The sequence below is a fragment of the Lactuca sativa genome, chromosome 4 (genome assembly GCF_002870075.4).
Source record: "Lactuca sativa cultivar Salinas chromosome 4, Lsat_Salinas_v11, whole genome shotgun sequence".
Lineage (NCBI taxonomy): Eukaryota > Viridiplantae > Streptophyta > Magnoliopsida > Asterales > Asteraceae > Lactuca > Lactuca sativa.
In genome coordinates, this window is record NC_056626.2 from 93,531,186 (window position 1) to 93,545,895 (window position 14,710).

The following is a 14,710-nucleotide window of genomic DNA, read 5'->3' on the forward strand; positions in this document are numbered from 1 at the left end:
CGATTTGAGATCGAGCGGTTTTTAGCCGAAACAATCTAAATGAGAATCGAAGATCTTGTCAATTGTAGTGAAATGATAAAAAGATAGGCAAAAACGGACGTCGGATGAAGAAGTTATGAATTTATAACGGAGTTTTCCTGTCCCGACCTACTAAAAATAATATAATAAAAATAAAGTCAAAATTAGCCAACGGAGTCTAAATGAAAGTTGTAGAGCGTAATCTCACTTACGCGTGGATATAAAGAACGTCGAAAACAGAGCTCGTATGCAAAATTTATGATTTATTGAAGATCGTGGCACGCATACCAAAGCTTATCCGAAGATTACGCCCAACGTACTCCAAAATTACGCCCAGCGTAATCCCAGACCCATCAGCCTATAAATAGAACCCGAGATCAGCCATTTCCCTTGCTAATTTTCTTCCTTTCTCTCTAAGTTTTGCATCGGATTGTGTGCCAATTATATGCCGAAGCCCCGGTATCATTCCCGAGCCCCGAAGCAAGTTCCGAAGCCCCGAGGATCCCGAGAAGTGAGATTCTTGAGCCGAAGCCCTGCCTGCGAGGAGCCCGGTTTTTTTGAAGATCTTCCATATCTACCCAAGAATACTACTTCTACAAGTCGTAGTGCTATCCGATCAACTTCTAATCATGTGAGTGTATAGTCACTTTCATCTTACACATAGATATGAAGTATTTGCTATGAAATACATGCTATGTGTTTATACATTGTGTGTTTACTTGAGATGGATGCTGAATGAATGTTTTATACTAGTTTTTAAATAAGCTGTATATGTAATTTATATCTACAAATATGTTGGGTAGAACATGGGTAGATGAAATAGTTGGTGTGTGATAAAAAAAATGATGAGAGATAGGTGAGGATATAATGGTGATGATAAATAGGTGATGATATATAGGTGATGAATTACAAGTCCAGGCGATGTTGTGGCTACGTATTCATGCGATGATAGTCTAAACCTTATTATGAATTACGAGACCAGGCGATGTTGTGGCTACGTATTCATGCGATTACAATCTAACCCTTATTATGAATTACGAGTCTAGGCGATGTTGTGGCTACGTATTCATGCGATGATAGTCTAACCCTAATTATGAAATTATGAGTCCAGGAGATGTTGTGGCTACGTATTCATGCGATGATAGTCTAACCCTTATTATGAATTACGAGTCCAGGCGATGTTGTGGCTACGTATTCATGCGATGATAGACTAACCCTTATTATGATTTACAAGTCCAGGCGATGTTGTGGCTGCGTAATCATGCGATGATACCCTAACCCTTGCTAGATACATATTGAGGGAGTAATCCCCGAATTAGTATTGTCTATGCAATGTAGGCGATGATCCTTAGGAAAAGTTCATAGGTGATGAGATTAAAACAATAACCTTTAATCTATAAAGATCGATTAGATCGTGAACAGGTATATGAATATGAAACTGCAAGAACACAATATAAATAACTAGGCAGAACACAATAATAAGAACAAACAGCTTGAATCAAACGTGTCGAATGATTAAATAAAATCCTTAGAAGAGCTCGATTAAGAACATCAACTGTAAAGGATTGGAAGATTACAAGAGAGCAATATCGCAAACTCTGGAACGCTAAAACAGAAATCTTGAATCTTAACCTAATATGCATGCAAGCGATAACTTATATACAATACATAAAAGGCTCTCGGTAGGACAGGCCGAAACCGGAGAATACAAGGCTAATCTACGAGCCCAAAAGACGCAATACAAAACAGAACTTCAGCCCAACAATCTCCCCCTTTGCGTCAATTTGGAGCGAGACTATCACTTCTTACTTGGGCCGGCGGCTGAAGCTGGTACCTTCTTCTTCACGGTACTAAACAGACACTTGGTTATGGAAAGGATGGTCTGTCTAAACCGGATGTACCAATTGATCATATCTTCAAAATATTTGATGTCATCAGCCGAATTGTCCTTACACCGCTTGACGATAGATAGGACGTGTTCCAAGCAGGGAGTGGTGTAGAGGTGCTTGTCAGCTAACGCGAACAGACATTTCTGTCCTTCGGCTCTGGTGAACATCACAGAGTTTCGCCTCGAATCTATCTTGCCCATTTTCATCGTGTTTAGATCACTGGCCGATCCCACAGGCTTGACTTTCGGTTTCTTCTTAAACACTGTGGCAACCTCCTGATCTATTAGGGCCACCTCCATGATATAGCATGCCAGCATCCTTTTGACATGGTCTAAGATGGGACCATATTCGGCTTCGTTTGTCAGCAAGATGTTGTACAAGACTATCCAATCATGAGGGTTCAGATTGGGCAGATCCGCCAGAGAGATCATGTGAGCAGTTCTTGCAGATCCTCGGATAAGCTTGAACTTGACGTTTGTGAATCTCCCCACGGCAAACGGCTTCATCACCCGAACACTGACAATCTTCTGGGCGCTCCATGTAAGGAATTGAGGGCGAGCGGCCTCCAGATAAAAGTCAATGAGCTCCCTGTCAAGCTCATCATTCGGATGCGGGACTTCGAAAATGTTGGAGAAGGCGTGGAAGATGAACGCCTTTCGAGTCAGCGGCATATCAAATTGCGAATCGACCGAGTTGATGCAGTCGAATGATATCACCGGCTCGAGCCATAGTATACTAGGAGTCTCTATGGCCTCTTTTATCAGTCGATCCCTGGTCCAGGCAGGGAAGAGCAGCTTTCGGCTCTCAAGGAGATCGTTGGCTTCCTTTTGTTTACGTTCGGCTTCTTCAGCTTCACGTGCCACACGACTGACATCGTCATCAGTATTGCGACTGTTTTTCCTCTTTAACATGTCCGCAATAGTCTCCTTGTCTTCATCTTCATCTTCATCTTCATCTCCTCCCTCTGCAATGTTTTTGCCCTTGTCCTTCACACCCGAACCCGAGGCATGACCAGTTGGGGTTGGTTCGGTTGTGTGAGTTGCATTTGAGGAAGGAGGTGGTTTCGATCCTTTCTTCTCATCTCCCCCTTGTTTCGGAATGGACACGAAACTGGGTAGGCCTTCAATTTTACTCAAGAGGGCCATGGCCGGAGAGAGTTTCTCAGCGAGGGTACGCCTCACCGAGTGATTCAGAATGGGGTCGTGTGCTTCCAGGATGTTGGATAGAGCGGCGTGGACATCCGAAACACACGTCTTGATGATTTCCCTTTCCGATCGAAGAGCCTCCAATTGTTGTTCGGAGTTGGAAAGTTGGGTGCTCTTGACCTTGAGGGCAGTAGTCTTACTCGCCAGGACGTCCATCAGTTTATTTTCAGCCGCAAGATCCTCTTGTAGCTTTGCCAAGCGGGCTTCAATGGAGGCACGGAGTGCCGAGTTGTCGTCGCTAAGGTTTTGTCTGAGGGTAGCGAATGAGGATAACTCCGTCTTTACAAACTGGGCCGATTGATTAACAAGTGGTTCCAGTGTTGTTTTGGTGGCATCGGCGCTTTCCTGCATAGACTGCAGCAGGATTGTAGCGTCATGGAATAGTTTATCGACTTTTTCGGTCGCTGCCTCACAAGCTCGGGTGGAGGCGTCTATTGCAGCAGTAGTAGAGGCCACTGAGTCATGTTGAGCCCTAGAGAAGGCATCAACTATCCTCTGAAGGGCAGCTTCAGATAAGGATGACTGCTGATTGGAAGAGGAGGCGAGAAGTTGATCAACCTTCTCGTTCAGCTCGCGGAGATGCTTCTTGGTTACAGGAGCATCATCCTCCTCATCACTTTGAACTTGAAACGGACTATAGTAGACCGAATCAAAGTTCAGGTGGTCACCACCGAGGTATTGATCATCGCCATCGGAGGCGTCTTCTGGAGATGGAGGTGGTGGGGAAGTTGGGGGTGTTATTGGTTTGGTTGGTTCAGGTTGAGTAGATGGGGGGTTAGTTTCGGGTGGTGGTTGTGTATGGGTTTTGGTTTGTGGAGGTTCGGTTACAGGAGGGGTTTCGGTTACAGGTGGTGTTTCGGTTGAGGTGGTGAATATGGGTGGAGGTATAGGGAATGAGGTTGGTGGTATAGTAGGGGTTATGGTGGGAATGGAAATAGGTATTGTGAGTGGAGGGGAAGGAACTGGGGATTGGTGAAGTTCCATCTCCGGGGTTGGGGACCGAGGGGGTGTGTTGCCTCTTTGTGGAGATTCGTCTCCTTGTGACCCCTCAGAGTCCGAACTCCTACCTTCGGATTCACTGGAGGTTGAGGAAAGGACGAGCGTCCGTTTCGGTTGGGTCTTCCTCCTTTTCGGTTTTGGAGAGGAAGCAGCCTTCGGTTGTTTGCGTTTCTTGGGAGTGGGTTTTGGGGCTTTTGATGGTTTCTTCCCCTTGTCTGCCTTCTTACCCCTTGCCACCGGTTTGTCCGCATCATGAATTGATCGCAGCATGTCCGGTGTCAGTTCCCTCGGACCAGATGGCCCTAACTCCTTGATCGCCTTGATCATACTGCTCTCTGATGGCACACTACCATACATCGACTCCGGGATAGAGCCAATGAAGGAGAATTTGGATGCAGCAGATACGATGATCTTCGTGGTGTGGAACGTACCAATCGAAGACATCGGTGCATCGTCAGCAGTTTGGACGTCAAACCTGTCCATGGCCCATCTTGTGATCAAGATCCAGAACCAGGCCAGCGACACTTCAGAGTGTCGAGAAGTGGAAGAAAGGCTCTGAATTAGCTGTTGCCAAAGGACAAACCCGAAATCGAGGTTGATCCCGTTGTAGACCCCATACATGATTGACAGGAAAAGACGACTGGCCCCGTCCGATCCTGAGCTTCGTTCTGACAGTCCCTTGAAGAGAACTGTGAATAACCCATTCCATTGGGGCGGTAGGCATGACTTCTTGAATCTGGCGACGGAGGTGAGAACTTCCGTGTAGCCCATGTTGTAGAACATGCTGTAGAGCATACCAACCGGAATTGTCTCCGGGTGAACACGCGATGGGTCAGCAGCAAACCCAAGCATAGAGCAGAAGTGGGAACGAGAAATCGACGTCTTGTGTTCCGCCACTTCGAAAAAGATCCTGTCGACACCCTTGTCGTAGTAGGCCGTCGCATAGACCTGAGATAGAGCCACCATTGGCACCGTTTCAATCTTGGACAATGCCGGAGCAAGTTGGGAGTACTTGAGGCATTCAATAATCGGCGACATGTAGGGATCATAGGCTAGTGGGTTCAGATCAATGACAAGGCATTGTTGAGGTCTGATGGGAAGAATTTGAGAGGTAGCATGGACGGAAGAGGATTCAGCCATTGTTGCAGGTTGGAGAAGAAGATAACCGGGAGAGAGTTTGGAAGTATTTTGCTTTGGAAATTATGGGGCAGTAAAGAGGTAAAAGGTGGTCTGGATGGGTTTTTATAGTAGGTGATAGGAGAGAGAAAGATCGATTCAAATCTTTTATGGAAATATGGAAGGGTATTTGAGTGACTGATTGGTGACAGTTGGGACGTGCGATGATCACGTAGGAGAGAGAGTGTCAGTTTCCTAGGATCACGCCGCCCAATAAGCGCCGGTTCAGAGAGATGAACCGTTTCCATTTCCACACGCGCCATTAATGCCTGATGGATGACGCTTCAATATTGTACACGCGTCCAATAGTGTCAGAAAAAGCGCGGCCTCTTCAAATTCACGCGCCCGCCTTTTTACCGTCGTTTGAATTTCTATCCTTTGAACTTCCGCCGCGTCAGCATCTTTTGTCTCTTCCTCTTTTTAACCTGCTGTCTTTTGAATAAAACGCCCACGTGGATTATAGGTAACCACAACTTCATTATGAACCATCCATTAATTATCCAGCCTGTAAAATAATTAGTAACGGAATTTTTGAAAATCTAGGATTTTCGTGCTAAGAGTGTAAAAGATAAGGAAATAAAGCAACTCTTTTTGGAATAATCTGTGATGTCAATTATGACACGAAACTGATGATCCCGGGCACGAATCTCTTCCTTCAAGATCAAGAGAGACCTTAAAGTGTCAGTGTGGAATCCCGTTGAATTACGATCAAACATTTATTAATAAATGTTGAAAGGCTTCTTTTAATAAGATAAACTAAGGGTGGTTTCGCTTTGATTCAACAATTCAATTCTTGATATAAGAACGAATGTGAACAAAGTACTTGTGAGACCAGTGTAGTCTGTTGAACAAGTAGGTTGGAGTTGATTTTTAAGTGACTTGGATGAATATGAAATCTCAGATAAAAATTTAAAACTGGATCCCTTGGGAAGAAATGTTATGGTGTGTAACAATTTCATTGGAACCACGCAAAAAGAAAAGAAATTGAGATTTCATGAAGGTACATGCGTCAATTCATTGTTGAAAACTTGATCAAATTAATTTGTCACCGTCAATTCTTTGGTGTTGAATTTTGGGTTTCACTCAGCTCGTAGTGGCACGAAACTAAGATCATAAACACAGATGTTGCGTAACCATAAACCTCAGTGGTAGTTTCTGAGAGTCTCTAGGGTTACAGTGATGAAACGAATGTTATGGAGAAGTGTAATGGGGATGGTGAAAGAAGACATAGTACCTCTGCTGTGAAAGAAAGGACCAAGCAGGAGACTCTTAACTCATGTGAGAAGAGTGTGAGGTAGCTCACGATTAGAATAAATAAGTTAGCCTTATTGGGAAGACAAGGTTTGTGTATACCAAGTCGTGAAGGCAATTATTCAAAATCTTATGAGGCTTGGGACACATACAGCAGCATGCTTCTAGGGACACTTAAGTAATTCAGCAAATATATCCCCATAAGTAAACGAACATACAAAAAAACATATTTTTGGAGTGTTTGAAATTTATATAAAAAAAATTAAAAATAAAATTAAAAAATAAAAAATAGAAAAGATTAAAAATAAGACAAGAAGAAAAAAAAACTTTTGATTAAAAAAAAATGGAAAACCGAACCCGAACGTTCGGTTGATTTCGGTTGGAAAAAGTTGAAAAACCGAACCCGAACCTTCGGTTGGTTTCGGTTCAGGAAAATTTTGAAAAATCGAACCCGAACCTTCGGTTGGTTTCGGTTCTGGAAAATTTTGAAAAACCGAACCCGAACCTTCGGTTGGTTTCGGTTCTTGAAAATTTTGAAAAACCGAACCCGAATCTTCGGTTGGTTTCGGTTCTGGAAAATTTTGAAAAACCGAACCCGAACCTTCTGGAGGTTTCGGTTTTTGGAAAATTTTAAGAAACCAAGAAGTTTAGATATGCAATAAAAAAAAACTTTTTAAATAAAGAAAAACAAATTTTGCACAAGAAATATACAACTTAGAAAATCTACCTTTGAATTAGCGAGCGAGTGAAATGGTTGAACCGAACCCGAACGTTCGGTTGGTTTCGCTTCTTACGTTTGAGATTGAGAGGTAGTGTGAGGTACTGACTCTGGTTCCATCATACCTAGTCCTTGCAAAATTTTATTGAATGAGGCTTCTGGAAGAGCTTTGGTGAAGACGTCAGCCAGTTGATCAGTGGTTCTTACGAAGTGAATTTCGACATTTCCATCTTCCACATGATCTTTGATGAAGTGATACCTCAGTGCTATGTGTTTGGTTTTAGAGTGTTGCACCGGGTTATGACAGATCCTAATTGCACTTTCAGAGTCACAATATAGAGGGATCTTCTTCATATTGAGTCCATAGTCTCGAAGTTGACTCTGGATCCAAATCACTTGTGATGTGCAGGATGCAGCGGCAATGTATTCCGCTTCAGCAGTAGACAGCGACACACATGTTTGTTTCTTGGATTGCCAGCTGACCAACTTCCCATCAAGAAATTGACAGCCACCAGTTGTGCTTTTGCGGTCGAGTCCACATCCTCCAAGGTCTGCATCAGAATAGGCTTGAACGAAGAAGCCAGAGTTGGATGGATACCATAGACCCAAGGAGGCGGTTCGCTTGAGATAGCGTAGGATGTTCTTCACTGCCAGCATGTGAGGTTCGCGTGGGTTAGCCTGAAATCGAGCACAATAACATACAGAAAATATGATATCAGGCCTGCTAGCAGTTAGATACATTAGTGAGCCTATCATTTGACGATAGAGCGTGATGTCGACAGCCGGTTTATCCAGTGAAGGGGTAAGTTTGGTGCCGAATGCCATAGGGACTTTGACTTTTGAGTCTCCCATCATGCCAAACTTTGCTAGGAGAGTCTTTGTGTAAGCTTCCTGATTGATAAAGATGCCTTCGGGTCCCTGTCTTATATTTAAACCAAGGAAAAAATTAATAGGACCCATTGAGCTCATTTCAAACTTAGTCTCCATCAACTTTCTGAATTCAGCTGTTAAGCTGGGATTCGTAGAGCCAAAGATGATGTCATCGACATAAATTTGAACTATCATAAGGTGGTTACCTTCCTTTTTGCGAAAGAAGGTTGGGTCAACCGAACCTTGTTTGAATTTGGACATCTTTAAAAATTTTGTAAGCGTTTCATACCAGGCTCTCGGAGCTTGTTTGAGGCCGTACACAGCTTTATCCAGAATGTAGCAATGATTTGGATATTTTTCATTCACGAACCCAGGAGGTTGCTCCACATACACCGTTTCTTCAAGTTCTCCATTGAGAAATGCGCACTTGACGTCCATTTGGAAGACCTCAAAGTTTTTGTGAGCAGCATAGGCCAGAAATATTCTAACCGATTCTAGCCTAGCTACTGGAGCGAACGTCTCTTCGTAATCTATCCCTTCCTCCTGACAGTATCCTTTGACAACCAGACGAGCCTTGTTCCTTATGACATTACCTTCCTTGTCCATTTTGTTTCTGAAGACCCATTTAAGACCAACAACCGAAGCATCTGGAGGAGTTGGAATGAGGCGCCAGACTTTGTTCCTTTCAAACTCATTCAGTTCGTCTTGCATAGCTTGAACCCAATCAGAGTGATCGAGGGCAGTGTTCACTGTCTTCGGTTCGACTTTTGATACAAAAGAGTTAAACATACAAAACTCAACTTTTGAGAATAAGGATGTCTGTTTTGCCTTCAGTTGAGATCGGGTCAGAACCTTTTCAGATACATCACCAACTACTTGAGAGATAGGATGATCTCTGGTCCATTTTGTAAGAGGAGGGTAATTCGGATCAAAGGATGGATCTAGTTCAGCGTTGATCATCTCTTCAGGTTCAGATTGGCTATCAAAATCAAGCGTCATATCATCATGCTCCCCCTCAATTGATGAGTCTTGACAAACATGAGGTTCAGGGGTTTCTTGTGGTGCTGGATTTTCAGCCATTGAAGCACCTTCGTTTGGAGGGGCATCTTCGGTTAGAGAGTTACCTTCGCTTGATGAAGGACCTTCGGTTGAAGTAGTAGAGCTTGGCTCCCCCTGGACTTGTGAGCTAGGCTCCCCCTCGACAAGAGAACTTGGCTCCCCCTCGACTGAAGCATTGTTGGTTGGAGATTCATCAGTAGGCGATTCTCCTTCATGCATTCTTCTTGCAGCATCTTCGACAATCTGCTTCATATGATCTATTTTGTTGTCGGCTGCCCCTGCTTCTGAGAGAGAAGCTTTTTCCGGTTCATCAAAGAGATCCAGAAAATTCTCGTACATATTGGCGATTGAGATTGTGACTTGACCAGTTTGAGGGAAGATTTCCCTGGCAGTGTCATCTATGGCCTGTCGCTTCTTGACATAGCTATCGTCGAAGGTCACATAGTATGTTTCTTCAATCCTTCTTGATCGTTTGTTTAGGACCCTGTACGCCTTTGAAGTAAGTGAGTATCCCAGAAAGATTCCCTCGTCGGCTTTGACATCAAACTTGTTGCGGTGTTCTTTAGAGTTAAATACGAAACACCTTGAGCCAAAAACGTGGAAAAATTTCACATTGGGCTTCCTGTTGTTTAGTATCTCATATGGTGTGAGCGTGAATCGCTTGTTGAGATAGGACCTGTTTTGTGTATAACAAGCAGCAGAAATAGCATCAGCCCAAAAATATAGAGGTAAGGAAGCGAAACTTAACATAGTTCGGGCAGCTTCACACAGAGATCGGTTTCGTCTTTCGACTATTCCATTCTGCTGTGGTGTGTAGGGAGCTGAGAAATTATGGCTAATTCCCTTTTCTGCAAGAAACGCTTCAAACTCCCTGTTCTTGAATTCGAGACCATTGTCGCTCCTGATGTTGCGAACGACCTTCTTGAGCTGGACTTCAATTTGCTTGATAAACACTTTCAGCTTTTGAGTCGCTTCAGATTTGAGCTTTAGAAAGAACACCCATGTAAATCTAGAGAAGTCATCAACGACAACAAGAATGTACTTGCTACCACCGATGCTTTCAATAGATGAAGGACCACATAAATCGATATGAAGCAATTCGAGTGGTTCAACAACTTTTGTGTTAACAATTGATGGGTGACTTTGACGACTCTGCTTTCCCATTTCACATGCAGCACATAAATGCTCTCTGTCAAACTTGAGCAATGGAAGACCCCTAACATGACCTCCAGTGACAAGTCGGTTGATATCTTTGAAATTGAGATGAGAGACTCTTCTGTGCCACAACCAGCTTTCGTCGGATTGAGCCTTTGATAGCAGACAAATTGCTGGGTTTCCTTTGATGGATTTCATGTTCAGCGGAAACATTTCACCCTTTCGCTCTGACTTCAGAATCACTTTCTTTGTTGTTTTCTCTATGATTTCAGAACCTTCATCATCGAATGAAACTTTGAGACCTGTACCTCCAACAAGCTGAGATACACTGATGAGGTTGTGTTGAAGTCCTTCCACATAAGCCACCTTTCTTATGGTAAAATCACCATTCGTTATCATCCCATATCCCTTTATGGTGCCGAAAGAGTTATTTCCAAACTTAACGTTGCCACCATTTGCAAGAGATCTGTATTCCCTGAGTTCCTCCTTCCTTCCTGTCATGTGACGCGAGCAGCCACTGTCGATGTACCATTCTTCGTCAAACTGCTCGTCACTTATAACCTGCAAAAATTAAGCAGATTTAGGAACCCAAAGTTTCTTGGGTCCATGTGAGGTTTTCATGGGAACAGGAATAGTTAGAGAGATATCAACAAGATATGTTCTTTTAATTAAAGTTGTTTCATCTTTCTTTTTAATGGTGAAAACTTTTATTTTGTTAGGATTGGATTTGTTCGCTTCAGACTCAGGTTTGAATTCACCGACTTTCTGCTTTTCCTTCTGTTCAGCAGATGGACGTGGTTTTTGAGAACCTATGGAATTAGAGTTAGAGCAAGATGGAGATGAACAAGAAGAATTAGGAAGAGAGGATTTGGATTTGGATGGAGGTGCCTTCCTTGCTGATAACTCTAGGTGACCCTTTTGCTTTTGATCGTGAGTGGGTTTAACCTTTGAGTCTTGTTCTCTTCTGACTTCAGAACCGAACCTCTGAGTTCGGTTGGAGTTGTTCTTGGAACCGAACCTTTGGTTTCGGTTGAAATCCTTTTCAGAACCGAACCTTTGCTTTCGGTTGGTATCTTCTTGCGAACCGAACCTTGGCTTTCGGTTGGTATCTTCTTGCGAACCGAACCTTGGCTTTCGGTTGTTGGAATTATCATTATTTTCATACCTCAGATTCTTGTCCTTGTGTGAATAGTATGCATTCTGGGAGTGCCAGAATTGTTTCCTTTCAGAAAGGTTTTTCCTGTATCTTAGGTTCCTTTCTATCTTTTTATCCCTCATCTGTTTAGGTTGATGATGAACGTTCGCTTTCGTTTTTGATGTAACCTTTACTGATTCCTTTTGAACTTTAGGTGTTTTTCTTTGAAACGAGGGAGCAGAGGGAATATCTGAAGAAGATTCAGTTTGTCCTGAGGAAGTGGAAGGAGTATCTGATGAAGTTTCGCTTCGAGCTGTTGGCGTTGAAGGAATGTCTTCTTTTGCTGAATGATCAACCTCTTGAGGAGTGTCTTTTGTACCACTTGTGCTTGGTTCACTGAAATTATCAGGCTTGTTCAAGGGTTCAGGTATGTATCTCCCTTTCTTCATCCAAGAGGTTCTTTCAGATAGGCCAACGGTTTCGTTTCCATTGTCAATAGGAGCTTCCCAGAAGAACTCATCACAGCCATCAGCATTGTCTTCGTTAACAATAGCCGTGAGTTCAGCTCTTTGATGTTCGGTTACTCCAGTCACTTTGTATACCTGATTCGGAGTGGTTCTGACCTTTTGATAGACAACAGCCTTTTCTACTAATTTCGGGGACTTTTGTTGGGACAATCTAGCGAATTCCACAGAATTTTCAGAAATAAGATTTTTGTGGTTTTCAGTTTCGCTTTTCACAAATTCTGAGCAGTCGACCGTATCCTCTACAGAAATTTCACTCATGTTTTCGTCCTCGTTAAGCTCAGATGCATTTTCAACATCATTTTTATTTTCTGAGCTTACTTTGGCATTTAGAGAGTCAAACTTTTGTATGGTTTCGGTTCTCAGTTTAAGTCTATCATTTTCGTCCAACAGATTTTTGAGCATGTCCTTATGGTCTTTGGATTTAATGAAGGACTCAATTTTGTCCAGTCCAATTTGATAAGTTGGGTTGACATCATCAGACGAAATCACACTCTCACAATTGTAAGCTTCAGCATCGATTTCATCCTCCTTAAATTCTAGGAATGGTAAAATCATACGGTGGATCTTTTTGCCTATCTCACAGTCCAAATGCAGCTGAGTAATATTGGAATATAAACGTTTAGCTATTAAACAAAAAACATTTCGTTGTTTTAACAATTTCAAATTGTCTCTCTGCAAATAAATGTTTTCGTCTTTGACTTTAATTAATTCCGACTCTTTTAACTCAATCCACATACGCCGCTCCTCACTCTTCGACGCCACCCTGCTTAATTGATCAGTCAGGTTAGAATTGGTGACTCTAGTTTGAGTTAAGCTACTATCTAAATGAGAAATTCTTGTGTTAACGTTTTTTAGTTCTTTCTCATATGAGGATGATGGTACTTTAGATGAAATAAAAACAGATTGTACCTTCTTTATCAGTTCATCAAGCTCATTGAACTGTTGGCTGAGTGGTTTGGCTGTGAAGCACATATCTTCCTGCACTTTCGGTCCATTGCTTCCTCCATCGGTATTGTATCCCCTCATTTGAGATGCGCTTGACACCATGAAGCATTTTCCACCACTGCTTTCCTCCTTAGCCATATAAGCCTTTCCATGAGTAGGCTTCCTCACTTCTTCGTCTTCTGAGTCAGTAGACCAAACTTCGGTGCTACCGAACTCATCGTTATTAATCGAACCCTGCACAATAAGAGCATTAATAGAAGGGTTAGCGGTAGACTTTTTCTTCCTCAACTCATCCAACCTCTTCTGCAGTACGGCTTCCTCATCCTTTCCATCGTCCTTTTCAGCCATCTTCTTAAGAACACAGTCCTTAGCATATTGGTTCTTGCCACCACAGTAGAAGCAGCTTACTCCTGAATCGCCATCTGCCTTCGGTTCCTTCTTGGACTCCTCAGCCTTTGGTTCATTGTTTGCCTTTTCAGAGCTATAACTCCCCTGCCAGTTTCGGTTTTTGTTGCTGGGGAATCTCTTCTTTATGAACCTCTTATGATTGGATACCATCATGGCATAATCCTCAGTTGTGAGGTCATATTCTTCCAAGTTGAGCTCTTCATCCTCCATCACGGCTTTACTTTTAGATAGGAGGGCCAACGAACCAAGACTAGACACAACATTCTTCTCTTGAACAACAATCTTCTCTTGGGACTTTAGAATACCCACCAGTTTCGCCAAAGAGTATGATTTAAACTGTTCATGGGCCTTGACTGTAGACACTACTGCTCTCCATTCCGATCTCAGTCCGTTCAAGAAAGTAACCTTTTGTTCGATGAGCTTCCTTTCAATGTCGTGTTTGATCATCTTGCTGAGAAGATGATTGAAGCGATCAAACGTCTGGGTCACGGTTTCTTCGGCCCCTTGCCTGAATTCTCCAAACTCAGATAGAAGCAAGGTTTGGATGGAGTGTTCAAGATCTTCGTCTGTTGAATACAGTTCGCGAAGTCTATCCCACACTTCCTTCGCCGTTGTGCATGAGCTGACTAGTCTGAATGTGTCGGACTGAAGGGCGAATCTGATCAACCTTAGTGCCTTAATATTGCACTGGAATTTATCTTTCTCATCTTGCGCAATATTCGTCACGTCCTTGAGCAAATCGTTGTAATCTTTTTGCGTCTTAATAACTCTGGATGTCGCGGAATGAGAAAACGGTCCATTGATAATGGCTTCCCATATGAGAAAACCATTGTCCTCCGATCCAATCACGTAATCTTCAAAATGATGTGCCCATACTTCATAGTCATGGGTGTATAAGATTGGAATCTTTGTCGTCGAACCAATGCTGTTAGAAATATTAATAGGGTTTGATTGCGTTGCGTCCATAATGATCGTAATAACCTGTTCAAAGATCAGACTTGTAATAAAGCAGATTAGGGCAAAACAATAAATACTAAGATACGTCAATTAAGATGACGGCTCAATAAATATCGATGATTGCGGAAAACCCTAATGAAAATCTTTTTCACAGAAAAGAAGTGTATCAATTACACAGCCTCCTGCTCTGATACCAATTGATGAGATTAAAACAATAACCTTTAATCTATAAAGATCGATTAGATCGTGAACAGGTATATGAATATGAAACTGCAAGAACACAATATAAATAACTAGGCAGAACACAATAATAAGAACAAACAGCTTGAATCAAACGTGTCGAATGATTAAATAAAATCCTTAGAAGAGCTCGATTAAGAACATCAACTGTAAAGGAT